Below are 16,565 nucleotides of genomic sequence, written 5' to 3'. Positions count from 1 at the left end.
GACAGATCGTGAAGTTGAGGCTCCAATACTTTGGCCACTTCATGAGAAGAGAAGACTCCCTGGAAAAGACCCAGATGTTGGGAAAGATGGAGGGCACAAGGAAAAGGGGAAGACAGAGGACGAGATGGCTGGACAGTTTTCTTGAAGCTACCAGCATGAGTTTGACCAAACTGAGGGAGGCAGTGGAAGACAGGAGTGCCTGGCGTGCTCTGGTCCAGGGGGTCACGAAGAGTCGGACACGACTAAACGACTAAACAACAAGTGGTTCCAATGCCTAGGAAGGCTGTGATCTGTGTGAGGGAGGCAGCATTGCTCTGTAGACCATGGAACACATTCTGTTTTCAATGACTCTTGCTAGAATTCCAGTTCTTCTTTCCCCCATTCCAGATGTAACCATCTGTGAATCTCATTGGGAGCAATTAATTCAAGGGAGCTGGTGATGCAAGACGCTTGCATAATTAACCCATATTAGCTGCCCTGAGGGATTGGGGGAACAACGGGAGAGAATAATTATTAATTAATTTCACTGCATTTATGGATCGCTTCCTGCGAAACATCTAAGCCTGATTCGCAATCATAACATCAGCAATTTTAAAAATGTATAAAACAATGGCATGCAGCTCCTGGAAGGCTGTCTATGAGGGAATGTAGCCTGTGGGCTGAGATACATTTCCCACCCCAAAACTAGAGTACAACAAGGATTTCATCCTTCTTCCCATCTCTTCCACTGCAACCAGGGAAGTGGGTGAAATGAGTTTTACTCTGGCTTGGATAAAAATCCAAGCCAGGAAAGAACTCAAGAGTCATAATGCTTGCCTTCTATCAAAGGCAAATATTATGAATCACTGACGGTTGCGCTCCAAGCCACTGGGTTACAGATTTCTTCAACATCATTCATTCTCTTAACACATGTAACATTATACTGGATAGTAACCATTGACGTCGTAATTATTCATGTGGGTTACCTTTTCAGTCTTTCTCTTTATGCATAACTTTTGACGTCTATGGTACCCTGCAGGTCCACAATCCACAGCATCTTTCCCCATCCCCATCCATCAGCGACATCAGCCATCAGAGATTAATAGTGTTATGACATTGGGAGGTGATCATTGGGGGTTATGTCACTGCCACTGCTGCTAAATCATAGAAGTCAGGTTTCTCTCAACTTGAATGAAGACAAACAGCTGCTGCTACAGTTCTTCACAGTGGGCTGGAGAGGTGGGGGTGGGGTGGGAGCCTTCGTTTGGCCAAGAAGAAGAACCCAAGAATGGTTCAAACCAAATTTGATTCCTACAAGTCACTTAGGTAAAGGTAAAGGGACCCCTGACTGTTAGGTCCAGTCACGGACGACTGTGGGGTTGCGGCACTCATCTCGCTTTATTGGCCGAGGGAGCCGGCGTACAGCTTCCGGGTCATGTGGCCAGCAGGACTAAGCCGAACCAGAGCAGCGCACAGAAACGCTGTTTACCTTCCCGCTGGAGTGGTACCTATTTATCTACTTGCACTTTGACGTGCTTTTGAACTGCTAGGTTGGCAGGAGCAGGGACAGAGCAACGGGAGCTCACCCCATCGCAGGGATTCGAACCACCAAGCTTCTGATTGGCAAGTCCTAGGCTCTGTGGTTTAACCCACAGCACCACACACGTCCCACAAGTCACTTAGCAGCAGACAAATAGGACCATCTGAATCCTAGTGACAAATCGTGGAGTATTTTCCCGCTTGGGAGCTGTTTCAAATAGTCAAGACTGACTTTTCTCCAAAGTGGGTGGGGTGGAGGAGAATGTATTTATTTAAAACATTTGAGGTTTTAGATTGTTTTTAAGCATCACCTCCAATTTGCAAAAATAAAATATTTAAAAATTACATTAATTTACAGTTAAAGACTGGGGCTGGGGCTGGGGCTAGCCCTCCCATGGGGTGTGGTGAGGCAGTCACCTCAGGGCAGCAGGCTCTGGGTGGCTGGGAGGGGTCACGGCTGCCTGCCTGCTTCTGCCTTCCTCTGCACCACCAAGCACTTCTCTCTTGCCACCTTTCTCTCCCTCAGCCTCCTACAAGCGGTACTGCTCCGGAGAAATTTGATTTAAATCCAAGACTATTAAAAACAATACAAGGATGAAAACGATATGATACGATACAAATCTTTATTGTCATTGTCCCATACAGAACGAAATTTGATTTAAATGCAAAGACTATTAAAAACAATACAAGGATGAAAATGATACGATACGATACAAATCTTTATTGTCATTGTCCCATACAGAAAGAAATTTTAAAAATCTACATCACACATTCAAAACCCAACAAGCCTGCTATCCCAGCTATCCCAGCCTGGTTAACCCCCTAAAAACTCTGATACCCCATAATTAAATACAATATACTCCCATAGAGACTACCTTAAAAAGGTAAAGGGACCCCTGACCATTAGGTCCAGTCGTGGCCAACTCTGGGGTTGCAGCGCTCATCTCGCTTTATTGACCGATGGAGCCAGCGTACAGCTTCTGGGTCATGTGGCCAGCATGATTAAGCTGTTTCTGGCGAACCAGAGCAGTGCACGGAAACGCCTTTTACCTTCCCACCAGATTTATATACTTGCACTTTGATGTGTTTTCGAACCGCTAGGTTGGCAGGAGCTGGGACCAAGCAACGGGAGCTCACCCTGTCGCGGGGATTCGAACCACCAACCTTCTGATCGGCAAGCCCTAGGCTCAGTGGTTTAACCCACAGTGCCATCCGCGCACCCTAGATACTACCTTACACTGCATTTAAAACCAAAATCGCATTTGGTTAGAAACTGTTTCTCAGGTGGCTAGTCCTAGTCTTTATTATCCTGTACCTTCTTCCAGAAGGCAGAAGCTGAAAGAGATCATTTCCGGGGTGCGTACTATTCTGCACTATCTCTGCAGCTTTCTTATGAGACCTGGAAGCATAGATTTGATCCAAGGTGGAAAGAGTGCACCCAATTATTCTCTCCGCAGTCTTTACAACCCTGGACAGCATTGTTTTTTCCCTGACCGTGCAGCTCCCAAACCACACACACAGACCATAAGTTAATACACTCTCAACAGTACAATGGTAAAATGCCATCAACAGGTCCTTTAAGAGATTATTTTTCCGGAGGATTCTCAGAAAATATAACCCCCACTGTGCTCTCTTCATCAGGTCTTTACTGTTTTCTCCCCAGGTTGGGTCATCTCTCAACTCCATTCCCAGAAATCATCTTTCCCAGAAACCAACCATGTTTCGAAAGTCACACTTCTCTGAATTTTGCAATATCTTTCTGGGACCCGTCAATCTCAAATTCCGGAGTCAGTGGGTAGCAACTCAGTGAAATTTTACTCAGAGCACTCACAATGGACCTAACTGAAGCCATGCACTTTAATTCCAATGGGTCTACTCAGAGCACAAGTTAGATGAATAGCCAGTGGAGGTGATCCTGTTCAACCTAGCAAAAATGGTCTCTTCTCTGCCTCTGTGTCTTGCCGCTCACTCCCCATCTTTGCAACAGAAAATGAGTCCAAAACTCAATATCACCCACAATGCTAAAGCCGGTTAAGTCAATAGATAGATATAAAGCCAGTCGTGCTCAGAGTATTGGTGCAAGTACCCACTTTCCTGCTGCTAAAATTGGTTCCGTGATTCCTTGAGCTCTTGAAAGTGCTGTCTTGCTGGGGCAAGGGAGCACTCTCTCTGCCTCTCCCCCGTCTTCTTAAGCTGCATCAAATTGGCTTTGAATTGCTGCTCTGCTGGCTTCAGCACAGCAGCCGAGTTTGCCATAAGCTTTGTCGTGTACTTAAAAGACATTTCAGAGGCGCCGTGGAAGCTGTAATGCCTGCCTAAATATCCACGTAGCGATGGAGGGAAAGCTGCAGCCACAGGGAAACTGGCTGCCTGATATTGTGGCTAATACTGTTTCTGGCTGTTAGTCACAATGGGTCTGTGGAGCTTCAGTGTTCCAAGGCAGTATACCAGTGGCTGGGGGTGAACAACAAGAGAAGGCATGCTGTGAGGAGGAGGAGGAGGAGGAGAAGAAGAAGGAGGAGGAGGAGGAGGAGGAGGAGTTTGGATTTGATATCCCGCTTTATCACTACCCGAAGGAGTCTCAAAGCGGCTAATATTCTCCTTTCCCTTCCTCCCCCACAACAAACACTCTGTGAGGTGAGTGGGGCTGAGAGATTTCAAAGAGTGTGACTAGCCCAAGGTCATCCAGCAGCTGCATGTGGAGGAGTGGAGACGCGAACCCGGTTCCCCAGATTACGAGACTACCGCTCTTAACCACTACACCACACTGGCTCTCAGGAAAGGGCCCTTTCTCCTTGCTAAAGTATCTCTAGCTTCATGTGGTTAGTCAAGATGCCAAGGAGGCCCCCCAGAGCCAACTCCTGGGGGGCCAAAGGAACCTCGCACCCCCATAAAAATTCTGTGGGGCTGCCCCCCCAAAGTTGATAGGCATTGCCATTCAAATGGTGTGTGTTCACCATGTCATGCAATCAATTATGTGGGTTGCATTGTACTTCCTGAGAAGCTGTACATTTCTAATGAAAACACGAGTTTTGCATGCAAAGCATGTCACTCAGGTCTTTATTTTAGTGATATTTCCTCCTCCCCTTTGCCCCAATACATCTCTTCCGTGTCAATTAAAATCAAGATTTCCCGCAATTAGCAATTTGTTTTCCAGCAGTATTTTGAAACACAAAAGCCTGATTACAAAGAGGGAAATAATCACACCCCTATTGCCACATATTTTGCATGCTTGTGCTAATTAGACAATTTATAGATCCAGGAAGCAGCTGATGGGTTGACTTTGGCCTACAGGTTGTGCCATTGTTAGGAGACAAATTGGAAATAACTAGGGGGGGGTACTGTTTAATTATGTCTGGTGCAAACAGTGAGCAATTAAGCATGCTTTGGGTGGCACTGTGGTGCCCTAGACATGCCAGGAATGGAGTAGGCCTAGAGGTGGTTCACTTTGCCATGCCAAAGCAGTTGCCAGTCTCTTAGAGTTGCCAACCACTCAGCTTTCTCACTGAATCCAACTAGTGAAACTTCTCTTGCTGGTCCAGCCATTAAATCTCATCTACCTGGTCATCAGTGAGAAGGTCTGAAAGCCAGTAAACCAAGGCTTGGGGAGATGTTGCTGGAGTCCACCTGCCATCAGCTCCAGCCAGTGTGGTCAGGTTTCATGAAGGAAGTCATCTGGCAACACAAGAAAGTCAACAGGTCTTCTGCCCCTGCAGGAAAGTCAAGATTCTGTTTGGTTTTGTCCATGATTGGCCAGGGGACAGCAGGATCCTCCTAGAGCTGGCCAGATCCTGCCCCATAGCTTCCAGATTCTGTCCTATTTCTTCCTCGAGTGTTTTTTGCCTGGTTGGAATGCGCCTATGAAATGTAATGATGCTGGAGGCTGGAGAAGGGGCATAAGTGTGTGTGTGCGCACATAGACACATCTGGTTTAATCTGCTCAGATCGCTCAGTTGGTAGAGTGTGAGACTTTTAATTTCAGGGTTGTAGGATTCCTGCATTGCTCTATGATTCTAGTTCTGCCACTGATTTGTCATATTTCACTGTACCACTTTTTTTTGATATTTATATTTTATTAAGGTGATTTCAATTAAAAGAAATAAAGTGATACAGAAAAAAATGAAGGGAAAGTGTGAGAGAGAAAAACAACAACAAAGATACATATAAAAGCGAAAATATGCAAAACAACAATATACGATATTCCCATACATTCTTGTATAAATTGGTATAGTGTTATTGTCCTAGTGCTTATGTAAATGTTAATAGCCTACTACATTTTATATAAACTCATTCCAAATGTTATCGTATTTATCCACACAGAGAATGCGCCTGTAAGCAGTCCTTTCATAATCCTGCTTTTCTGCACCTGCCCAGCATAGAAACACATTACACACATACTCAAAATTGTTTCCTACAACATTGAAGTCTTCTTTTCTACAAAAACTGTCAGGGTTTGAAGTAAACCGTCCTCTTGTGTTGTCTTCAGCATCTACTCAGAGGTACCTTTCCTCTACACATGGAGGTACTGTTCAGGACATAAGTAGGGCCTTATTAAAGGTAAAGGTAAAGGTACCCCTGCCCGAACGGGCCAGTCTTGACAGACTCTGGGGTTTGTGCGCCCATCTCACATCTATTGGCCGGGGGCCAGCGCTGTCCGCAGACACTTCCGGGTCACGTGGCCAGCGTGACAAAGCTGCATCTGGCGAGCCAGCGCAGCACACGGAACGCCGTTTACCTTCCCGCTGGTAAGCGGTACCTATTTATCTACTTGCACCCGGGGGTGCTTTCGAACTGCTAGGTGGGCAGGCGCTGGGACCGAGCAGCGGGAGCGCACCCCGCTGCGGGGATTCGAACCGCCGACCTTTCGATCGGCAAGCCCTAGGCGCTGAGGCTTTAGCCCGCAGCGCCACCCGCGTCCCTCTAGGGCCTTATTACATCAGTCCAAATATCTGCACAGTTCAGCATTTTGCTTCCCACAGTGACCGTTCAGCTGCTTCTGGAAAAGCCACAAGCTTCTGGCATAAGAGCCTCATCTGTTGAAACACCAACAGGCCAATATGGGAGGAGGTATGCAACCGATGACACTGAGTTCTGTGAGGTAGCAAGTTCTCAGTTTGACTACCTTGGCCTCTCTGAACGATATGGAAATGTTATGCCTAGATAACACACACACACCCTCCAAAGAATCAGGGACTTTGGAAGGTTAACCTTTGGTTAAAGGTAAAGGTAAAGGGGCTCCTGGCTATTAGGTCCAGTCATGACCGACTCTGGGGTTGCGGCGCTCATCTCACTTTATTGGCCAAGGGAGCCGGCATACAGCTTCCAGGTCATGTGGCCAGCATGACTAAGCCGCTTCTGGCAAACCAGAGCAGAGCACGGAAACGCCTTCCCACCAGAGCATTACCTTCCCACCAGAGCATTACCTATTTATCTACTTGCACTTCATGCTTACGAACTGATAGGTTGGCAGGAGCAGGGACTGAGCAACAGGAGCTCACCCCATTGTGGGGATTCGAACTGCCGACCTTCTGATCAGCAAGTCCTAGGCTCTGTGGTTTAATCCACAGCGCCACCTGCATCCCACCTTTGGTTAGGAGACTTAAAAAGGAAATGGAGAAATCTGCCCGACACAATGTTGAACTGCCCTCCTGTTACATCTCAGACAGTTTCTGTCTCCATGCCATTTCAGCACCAGATGAAGACTTTCCTCTTTCAACAAGCCTTTTAAAGTGGAGGGTTTTTTTTAAAAAAAAATTAAATCTCAGTCTTCATCTACAGTGCACCTGAACTTGTAGATGCAAGACTTTTAACTGTTTTCATATATGCAATTGTTTTATATGCTTTTATTGTATTGTGACGCCGCATTGAGGTGCTTCATAGGTAGAAATTAATAAATGAAATTAATAAGAGTAATAAAAAATTATTCCTTGCTTTTGTCTTGCTTTGCATCTGCCCTGGGGTGTTTTTGTTTGTTTGTTTGTTTGTTTGTTTGTTTAATCTCTTGTTGGTAGCATTGAAATCAACAGGACTTCCACTTTTGGATAGGCAGGTGGAGGGTTGCACTGTAACTTATCCTAGGATCCCAGCTACGGGGTCCCATGAAACCTCTAATTCCAATTTCTGAAGTCCTAGGCACACAGCAATCTATCAGAAATCAGAAACTGACCAGACGCCATTTCCTAGAATCTACAACCTGCCGTCACTTTACACTACTGTCCCGACCCACTTCCCACCTGTCTTATTCTCTTTCGCTTTGTCAGCCATCACTACATTTCCCTTGTCAAGAGAATCAATCATATGTTGCTAAGACACCCTTGAAATTACATTTTTCTCTCTTTCCCTTTTGACTGTGAGGCAGGTCAGGTTAAGAGTGACTGGCCCAAGGTGTCTTGATGAGTGAGTAAGGATTTGAATCAGAGCCTTGGAATCATTGAATTGTAGAGATGGAAGGGACTCCTAAGGTCAGCTAGTGTCCCATCCCCCTGTTAGAATTCCTGCTCCACGATTGCAGTCATGTGATTGTTGTCTATCACATGACAGTATTTGTTTTGACTCCACAGAGTGGGAAGTGATGGAAAGAGGATGTTTGTATTACTGTGTTTCGTGAAGTGGGACTATTGTCCTTTGTTCCTTTTCTCTTTGCTGTCTCATCTAGAGAAAGAGGTAGCCGTGTTGCAGTGCTCAGTATGTGTTTATATGTAAATAAAGTAGATTAGCCAAAATGCTGAGTTGCTGAGGTCTGTCACGCACATGATGCGCAAACTCTGCAGATCCCTAAGTGTGCCGTGTTGGTTGGCATTGGTCACTGTGATGTTCGGGCAGAAGAAAGCTTATGAAGCTCCTGAATGATCGACCAGGAGGGAGAGAACATGCCAGTTGGGCATGTGTCTCTGCCAGGGTCCTACTCGAATGTAGGCTGAACTCCTGACACCCCCCGTAATTCAGGAGTCGTAGCTAAAGAACCCCTCACAGACTTCCAACCTCTGTAGACCAACCTCACGTTCTGCGGTAGTCCATTCCACTGTCAAACAGCTCTTGGCATCAGAAAGTTATTACTGATTTTCAGTTGGAATCTCCTTTCTTGTAACTTGAAGACATTGGTTCACTCACTACTCTTCGGAGCAGGAGAAAACAAACTTGATCCATCTTCCATGTGACATCCCCTTCAGATATTTGAAGATGGCTTTCATATCTCCTCTCAGTCTCCTCTTTTCCAGGCTAAACATACCCAGCTGTTCCTCATAAGGCTTGGTCCCTTGATCATCTTGGTTGCCCTCCTTTGCACACGTTCCAGCTTATCAATATCCTTCTTAAACTGTAGCACCCAGAACTGGATACAGCACTCCAGTTGGAGCCTTGTCAAGATAGAATAGTATAGGAATATTATTCTACTTCCACTGATGCAGCCTAGAATAGCATTAGCCTTTTTTGCTGCTGCATCACACTGATCCCAACTCCTTGTGCAATCCCCACCACAGTGGAACTCTCCCTCTCTCTCCTCCCTGGAACAACACACCCATTCTACAGGTGTCCCAAGCACCGCGCTGGGGCTCCTGGAGCACGGTGAGTTTTAAGGCACATATTTGCTTTAGTGCAGATCAGCGATGTTAACTGTGGCACCTTACAAGGCAGCTGGAGAATACATTTAACATTGCAGAGTGGCCTCCTCCATTCTGCAACTTGATGCAGCTTTTGTCTGTCAAGTGGAACTGACATGATCATATTTAAGTGGAAAGCCAGCCGCACCAGAAGATGGCACAGGAACCAAATTGAAGGCAGGATTGCCTAATATATCATATTAGAACAGCAAAGGTTTCACTTTGCTTTAATATAAATAACCCCGATTGCATTGCAGAAATACATTAATCTCCTGATCAGGATGCAGGAGGAAGAAACTGAATGCACAATGTATCTCTCTGTGTGTGTGCATGCATATATATATATATATATATATATATATATATATATATGCTGCAACTTTGATATTTTGAGCATGTTCAGTTTGGAGACTTGCTGGGGGACGCCTATATGTCTCTATGCATTTCTGTCCAGTATGCTGATGACAACGGAGTGTGTGCACACTCAGAGGATGACCTCCAAACCATCCTAAATATCTTTGCAGAAGCTTACGAAAAGCTTGTCCTATCATTCAACATCCAAAAAACCAAAGTGCTGCACCAACAAGTACAAAATAACCCATCTGCAGCGCCACAAATCTAGCTCAATGGTGTAACTTTGGAAAATGTCGATCACTTCTCCTACCTAGGCAGTTATCTTTCCACAAGGGCCAACATTGATGCCAAAATCCAGCACTGCCTGAGCTCTGCGAGTGCAGCTTTCTCCCGACTGAAGTGCAGAGTGTTTGAGGACCGGGACATTCGCAGGGAAACCAAAATGCTTGTTTACAAAGCTATTGTACTACCAACCTTACTATATGCTTGTGAAACATGGACCACTTATAAACACCATCTTCAACTTCTCGAAAGATTCCATCAACGGTGTCTCCGAAAAATTTTACACATCACTTGGGAAGACAGGCGAACTAATATCAGTGTATTGGAAGATGCAAAGATCACCAGTGTTGAGGCAATGATTCTTCAACATCAACTTTGTTGGACTGGTTATGTTGTGCGGATGCCTGATGATCGTCTTCCAAAGCAACTACTCTATTCTGAACTTAAAAATGGAAAGTGTAATGCTTTCAACAAAAGAGGCTTAAAGATTGTTTCCAAGGCAAATCTAAAAAAATGTAGTATAAACACTGACAACTGGGGAACACTGGCCTGTGAGCGCTCCAGTTGGAGAACAGCCTTTACCCAAAGGTGTCATGGGCTTTGAAGACACTCGAATTCAGGACGCAAGGGAGAAACGTGCTAAGAGGAAGGCAAGCTTGGCAAATCCACACCGTGATCAGCTCCTGCCTGGGAACCAATGTCCCCACTGTGGAAGGACGTGTGGGTCCAGAATTGGCCTCCACAGTCACTTACGGACTCATTGTTAAAGCCGTGTTTATGGAAGACAATCTTACTGGGCTATGCGTGATCGCCAAAGAAGAAGATGCTGCAACCAGTGGCGTAGCGTGGGTTGTCAGCACCCGGGGCAAGGCAAGTAATTTGCGCCCCCTAACCTGGGGCAAGGCAAGTAATTTGCGCCCCCTAACCCCTAACCTGCCGCCGCTGCCAGCTTCTTCTTGCTGCTGCCTGGTCTGGTCTGGTGTGGTTCTCTCCCGCGCTCAGCGCTGCGCTGGGTGGCCGCTGCACTGTCCCTCCCCCAGATAGTCCCTCGCTCTCTCTCCGCACCGCATGCCTGGCACCCACCCCTCTCCACAGTGGGCGGCGACCCGGCGGCTCGGATCGGATTCGCACAGCCAGCACTGCAGTGAGAGAGAGTGAGTGAGCCAGGTAGGGGCAGAAAGCTGAGAGTGCGAGCGCGCCCCCCCAGATGTTGCGCCCAGTGCAGCTGGCCCCCCCTGCACCCCCCACGCTACGCCACTGGCTGCAACTTTGATATTTTGAGCATGTTCAGTTTGGAGACTTGCTGGGGGATGCCTATCTGTATCTATGCATTTCTGTTCATATTTATCAATAGCTATTTCAAAACTGCAAAATTAAAAACATAAGAAGAGTCCTGCTGGATCAGGCCATCTAGTCCAGCACCCAGTTCCCACAGAGACTGCCCAGGTGCCCCTAGGAAGTCTGAAAGCAGAACCTCAGCCCAACAGCATTCTCCACACTTGTGATTCCCAGCAGCAGGTATTCAGAGGCTTTCAAAAGTGAAGACAAAATGTAGCCATTGTGGCTAGTAGCCATTGATAGCCTTACCCGCACGAATTTGTCTAATCCACTTTTAAAGCCATCCAGATTAGTGGGCTGCATTGCATCTTTTGGAAGTCAGTTCCAGAGCAATTCAAGGGGGGGAAAGAACACAAGAAGCTGGTTCATAGCGTGTTTCCAGACTTAACCGTTCACCAGCACCTAATAATTGCTAGTTCGCTTCCAGACTTCTTGACTCAAGAGATTATTCTGTGGTCAGGTGGACAATGCCCTTGTCCCACAGGCTGGGGATAGGTTATTTTAATTGGGACCAGGGGCATAGCTAGCTGCTCTGGCACCCAGAGCGGCAGGGTCAAGGCAATCTGCCCACGGGGGCACCGTGGCGAGCTGCCCACGGAGTCTGCCTGGCCGACGTAAGCCCCAGGCTGCCGTTTGGGGCAGTGTGGGGGCCCGAGACACGTGGCTCAGGCACACTGCAGACCAGGCCCACAGTAAGTGCTGCCCCCCATGGTGTGCCATTTTGTCACCCCCTCAGGGATGACACCTGGGGTGGGCTGCCCCCTGCACCCCCCTTCCTACGCCCCTGATTGGGACCGTCATATGGGAGAAAGGGTTAATCACTCCCTGCCCCCTCACTATACTCACAATCATGGTTTCCATCCCAGCTGGAATGATGGCAGGGAAGGGAGGCAGAGGGAGAGGGGTTTGTGTTTGTGTTCGTTTGTTTGTGTGTTTGTGTTTTTTTTGTGTGTATGTGTTCATGCACATTTAATGGCATATATTGGTGGCAATGGCCCTCTGTGCTCAGGGGTTCCTGCAACACACCCAAATCCCACAAACAGCACCTGTCATATGAATTTGGGGAAGTGGGTTAACCTTGCAAAAGAGTCATTTACCATCACATTCTCAGGGGGTTTTCACATAGTTAACAAACTCCCGCAACAGCTAGAAATCGGGAGGAAGAAAATGCTTTTAAAACCATGCGCTTAAAAGTAATTGGATTGTTAACAACAGTGACCCTTAAACACTCTCTCTTTCTTTATGTATATGTGTATATAATTTTTTGAAAGTTGTTGCTATAACACCTGGCGAACAATTCAATCCATTTTGCACTTCACAAAATCCCCACACATTAGGATATTTGATTTCCATTCCATCAGAAATCGGTATAAAAATATTTCAAGTGCTCTGCCAATATTAAGAGCACTCCTGTAGCCACACACACGCTGCAATTTTGAGTTATTGCTTCTCCTCACATATTTTTTTCATTTACAAGTATTTTGCTTTGCTGCTTTTCTTTTCCGTTATATTATCCAGGGCAATTTAACAATACTGGAGATCATCAAACTTTATGCCTTGGAATTTAGATGTCGTTATGATTCTGGCAGGGCACTTTCAAAATTATTAACTTTTCACCAATACTTTACAACAGAGTAATGGATTTTCCATTGCTGGTCCCTCAGTGGACAGTGCCAGGCCTGTTAAAATATATTTCGTTACAGCAAACTGAATGGTTGACTGAAATGCGGGAGAAAAGCAAATCAAGCCAAGGTACATGAGAATGGAAAGTGAGCATCACTGTCCACCTGGAACGCAATCTCAACTCTCCCCAAAGTTGTGGTTTTATTACAAAGCAAGATTCTGGTCCTCATGTCTCACGGGGAACATGGCTGTAAGGAACATTTACACAACTTTGTGTGAGGGTTTTCTTCAGAGATCCACAGTGGTTTATTGGTTTATCTCTTGACCATGTTTCTGGTCCTCATTGTTTTGAAGAAAATGAGCATGCTGTCAGATGGAGAGGGAGGAAGCTTTGAGCCACGTTGGAGGCAAGATGTGTGCACTTTTCAGTGTATCTGGAGGCTAGGAGGACCATTCCCCAAGAGACGACACTTAAAACTAGGGAGAGAAAAACTCAACAGTCCAAATTCTAGGTAACATATACATAGTCTAAGAACAGGCCAATTGTCAGGGCCAGACCAGGGTTGTGGGCAGCCTATGCTTGAAAGCAGGACTGGGGAGAGGGGAGAAAATGTTCTACAACTGGGTTGCTTGCAAATAAGGACTCCCACTGCTGCAATGGGGGTTTCTCCTCTTCCCTTCTGCCACAAACCCTCCAAATTGGCGGTCTGTCTACCGACTCCCAGAGAAACTCTCTCTGCAGCGTAGCCTGCATGTGCTGTAAAGGTAAAGGGACCCCTGACCATTAGGTCCAGTTGTGGCCAACTCTGGGGTTGCGGCACCCATCTCGCTTTACTGGCCGAGGGAGCCGGCATACAGCTTCCAGGTCACGTGGCCAGCATGACTAAGCCGCTTCTGGCAAACCAGAGCAGCGCACGGAAATACCGTTTACCTTCCTGCCGGAGTGGTACCTACTTATCTACTTGCACTTGACGTGCTTTCGAACTGCTAGGCTGGCAGGAGCTGGGACTGAGCAACGGGAGCTCACCCTGTTGCGGGGATTTGAACCGCCGACCTTCTGATCGGCAAATCCTAGGCTCAGTGGTTTAACTCACAGTGCCACCCACGTCCCATGCATGTGCTGAGACCATAGCAAATAGTTGTGGTGCTGAGACCATAACAAATAGTTGTGGTTGTTGAGCCGTTCAAATGGCAACGTCATCGGATAAGCCATTTCATCCGAGCAGTGTTCCACAACAAACAGGAACCAGCTACTCACAGCTTACAACTCCAGAGAGCGATCCGCAACATCCAGCTTCCAAACACTCCAGCTAGTGTCTCTCTTTAGCAATTCCAGACGTCCAGTCATCCAGGATACGCAGGTCTTGCCGGGTCAGCGTCTGGCATCAACACACACACGACACAGCTACCACTGATCACCTCCGGCCAGTCCTCGCCAACTCCTTTGCTAGGAATCTGGGAGACTGTTGACCCAGGCATCCACAACTTCAGAAACTTCAGAAACACTCTGCAACTGATCTGCTGCCCATAACCTATTGGTGTTTCACAAATTTGACCTGTTGCAGGACCTTAGCCAGACCTTAGCAGAGCATATGCAGAGTTCCAGAAAGCAATCAGTTGCGGGCAGGATGGATGAGCAGGAGCCAGATGCTGCTACTAGTAACTTGGTTACTTAGATGTCTTTATTATTTACAGCAGACTCCACAAGTTACTATATACAAGAACAGAAAATGGATCTTAACTAGCTCTTTCTTAACATACTCCAAACGACTCTCAGACTCCACACTGACCAACAAACTATCCAGTCAGTAAGGTCATAAGTCATCATGCCTGTGTGAGACCTCAACCAATGGTGGAGCTGTATCCAAGGTCTCAAATGTCTAGGCGGAATAACTCCTCTCTGCTCAGTCATCCTTGGCTTTTGGCCAATACTTGTGAAGCTGCACAGAATGGCACGTAGTCAAAAATCCCAACAGAACCTTCAGAACAGTGTGCAGAGGGAAGAGATGGGAGATTGTTCTGCCAAGAATCGTGAAATGCCTGTGCTGATTGCGTGATTGGAAGAGCGTGACATTGATTCCCACCCTTCGGATAGTCATGCATCCTACTTTGTAAAGGACAGTCCTCTGCACGACGGACTGTCAAGTTCAAGGCTGCTTCACAGACAAAGAACCTGGAGAAGGGAAGACTTGCACCAATGGGCCTTGAACTCGCCCATCATGACTGAGCAGGCAGGCAGGTCACCTGGATTCCATTTCCATGTAAATTAGATATTTGCATCTATACACATGGATTAGCATATGTTGGCTTGCATATTTGGTGCCCTCTTTTGTCCTTGGGGGAAAAGTTTGCACAAGGGGAAAGCACCATTGCTCAGTGACGCAGAAGGCCCCAGAAGGCCTCAGTCCCTGGCATCTCTAGGTAGGGATGTCTGAAACCCTTGAAAGTCACTGTCAGTCAGTGAAGACAACACTGACCTCAATGGACCAATGGCCATATGGCCGTATAATGCAACTTCCTGTGTCCCTCGTTTGTAGAAACATTTACTCTTTTTGGGGAGGTGGGGATGTGCAGTCGTCCACCTTACAGTGAACCTGAGCAACCGCCATGAATCCCTTGCCAAACATAATCTGAAGATTCCTTCGTTTCAGGTGTATTTTTCCACTAATGTGCAGAAATCTCTTCCGTAAGCGAAATCTGCAGCGGGGATCCAGAGTGACAGCAGGGCAGCCCTTTCTCCCTCCTTCCCGACTTGGGCTGATTTTATTCAATTTCCCCGCAACTGCGCTCTGCCATTACCTTGTTCATCGTGCAGATCTATGCATTTTACCAGGAGAAGAACACCTGCCTTGTGTTGCTGACGGATGGGCCTTTGATATGGAAGCAAAAAGCCTCAAATCACAGGTAATCACCTGCTTCAATTTAATCCTGTTGCACGCGGAGAGGAGATATCCTTCCCACCTTGCTTCTTTCCTTTTCTTCTTCCCACTGAGTAAATCGGCAGAGGCTAATCAGGTCTCTGGGGTGGCTAGCAAAAGGATTGAAGGCGTCTTTCACATTAGCTGAAGATGCCAGAGAGTGGCAAAGAAAGGAACAGCGTCAGGCAGTGAAGGCCAGTCCATTAGGCCACCAACCTTACTCATATCCAGTCCAGTGGGGGGGGGCACTGCCTGACAATTGCCTCCTCCCAAATCTCATTGTTGCCCTTGTAGAACTGAGCAGGAAGAGAGGAGAAAGGCAGGACTAGAATTACCGTATTTTCCCATCTATAAGATGCCCCTGTTAACAGAGAAATCTGAGGGCTCCCTTGGACAAAAAACAAGGACACCACCCAGGAATACCAGAGCAAAACAGCAGCCAGTAGGCTTGGTCTTTATTGAAGACTGTTGAAGACTCCCACCTGCCACAAGGTGAAACAAGATGGAAGCTCTGAACAAAAGAGAACCCAAACTTTTATTAGCTGCTAATCCCCATGTTACATCCCCCCAAACTACATCACTCATACATCATGGTTACATCATGAAAGGGGAGGTCTGGTGGCAGTAATCTAAGCATCCTGGACCCTGCCCCATGGTTCTCCCTGCCCTCCACCAAACACCCATCAAGTGTAACAAAATAGATATTTACATTTCCCTGTCTCCCAGTGAAGTTAATCACACCCTTTTGTCTTCATCTGGGTTTGTTTTTTCTGGAATGGCTACCTGTCTAGCACTCAGGTATCAGGATGCCAGGGATTATCACTCAGGCAGAGGGGCTGCTGAGTAGCTGAGCTCACATGTCTATATGAATTTCTGAAGTTTTCCCTGTGAGCCAGTACGTATATACATTTATCGGTGAATTGTTACATTTGGT

General features: G+C 46.8%; 1 protein-coding gene across 1 annotated transcript in view; it reads left to right on the top strand.

The window, feature by feature from the left end:
• Nucleotides 1–212: 212 nt before the first annotated feature.
• The window catches only part of GLT1D1 (glycosyltransferase 1 domain containing 1), a 144,710-nt gene continuing 128,357 nt past the window's right edge, over nt 213–16,565 (top strand). Inside the window, exon 1 of the mRNA XM_082204169.1 lies at nt 213–261. The gene's annotated coding sequence lies outside the window, so the exon portion shown is untranslated. The remainder of the gene's footprint in view (nt 262–16,565) is intronic.

The sequence above is a fragment of the Podarcis vaucheri genome (genome assembly GCF_965113315.1).
Source record: "Podarcis vaucheri genome assembly, chromosome: 16".
Taxonomy (NCBI): Eukaryota; Metazoa; Chordata; class Lepidosauria; order Squamata; family Lacertidae; genus Podarcis; species Podarcis vaucheri.
The sequence above is the reverse complement of the archived record's forward strand: the minus strand, read 5'-3'. Positions and strand labels throughout refer to the sequence as shown.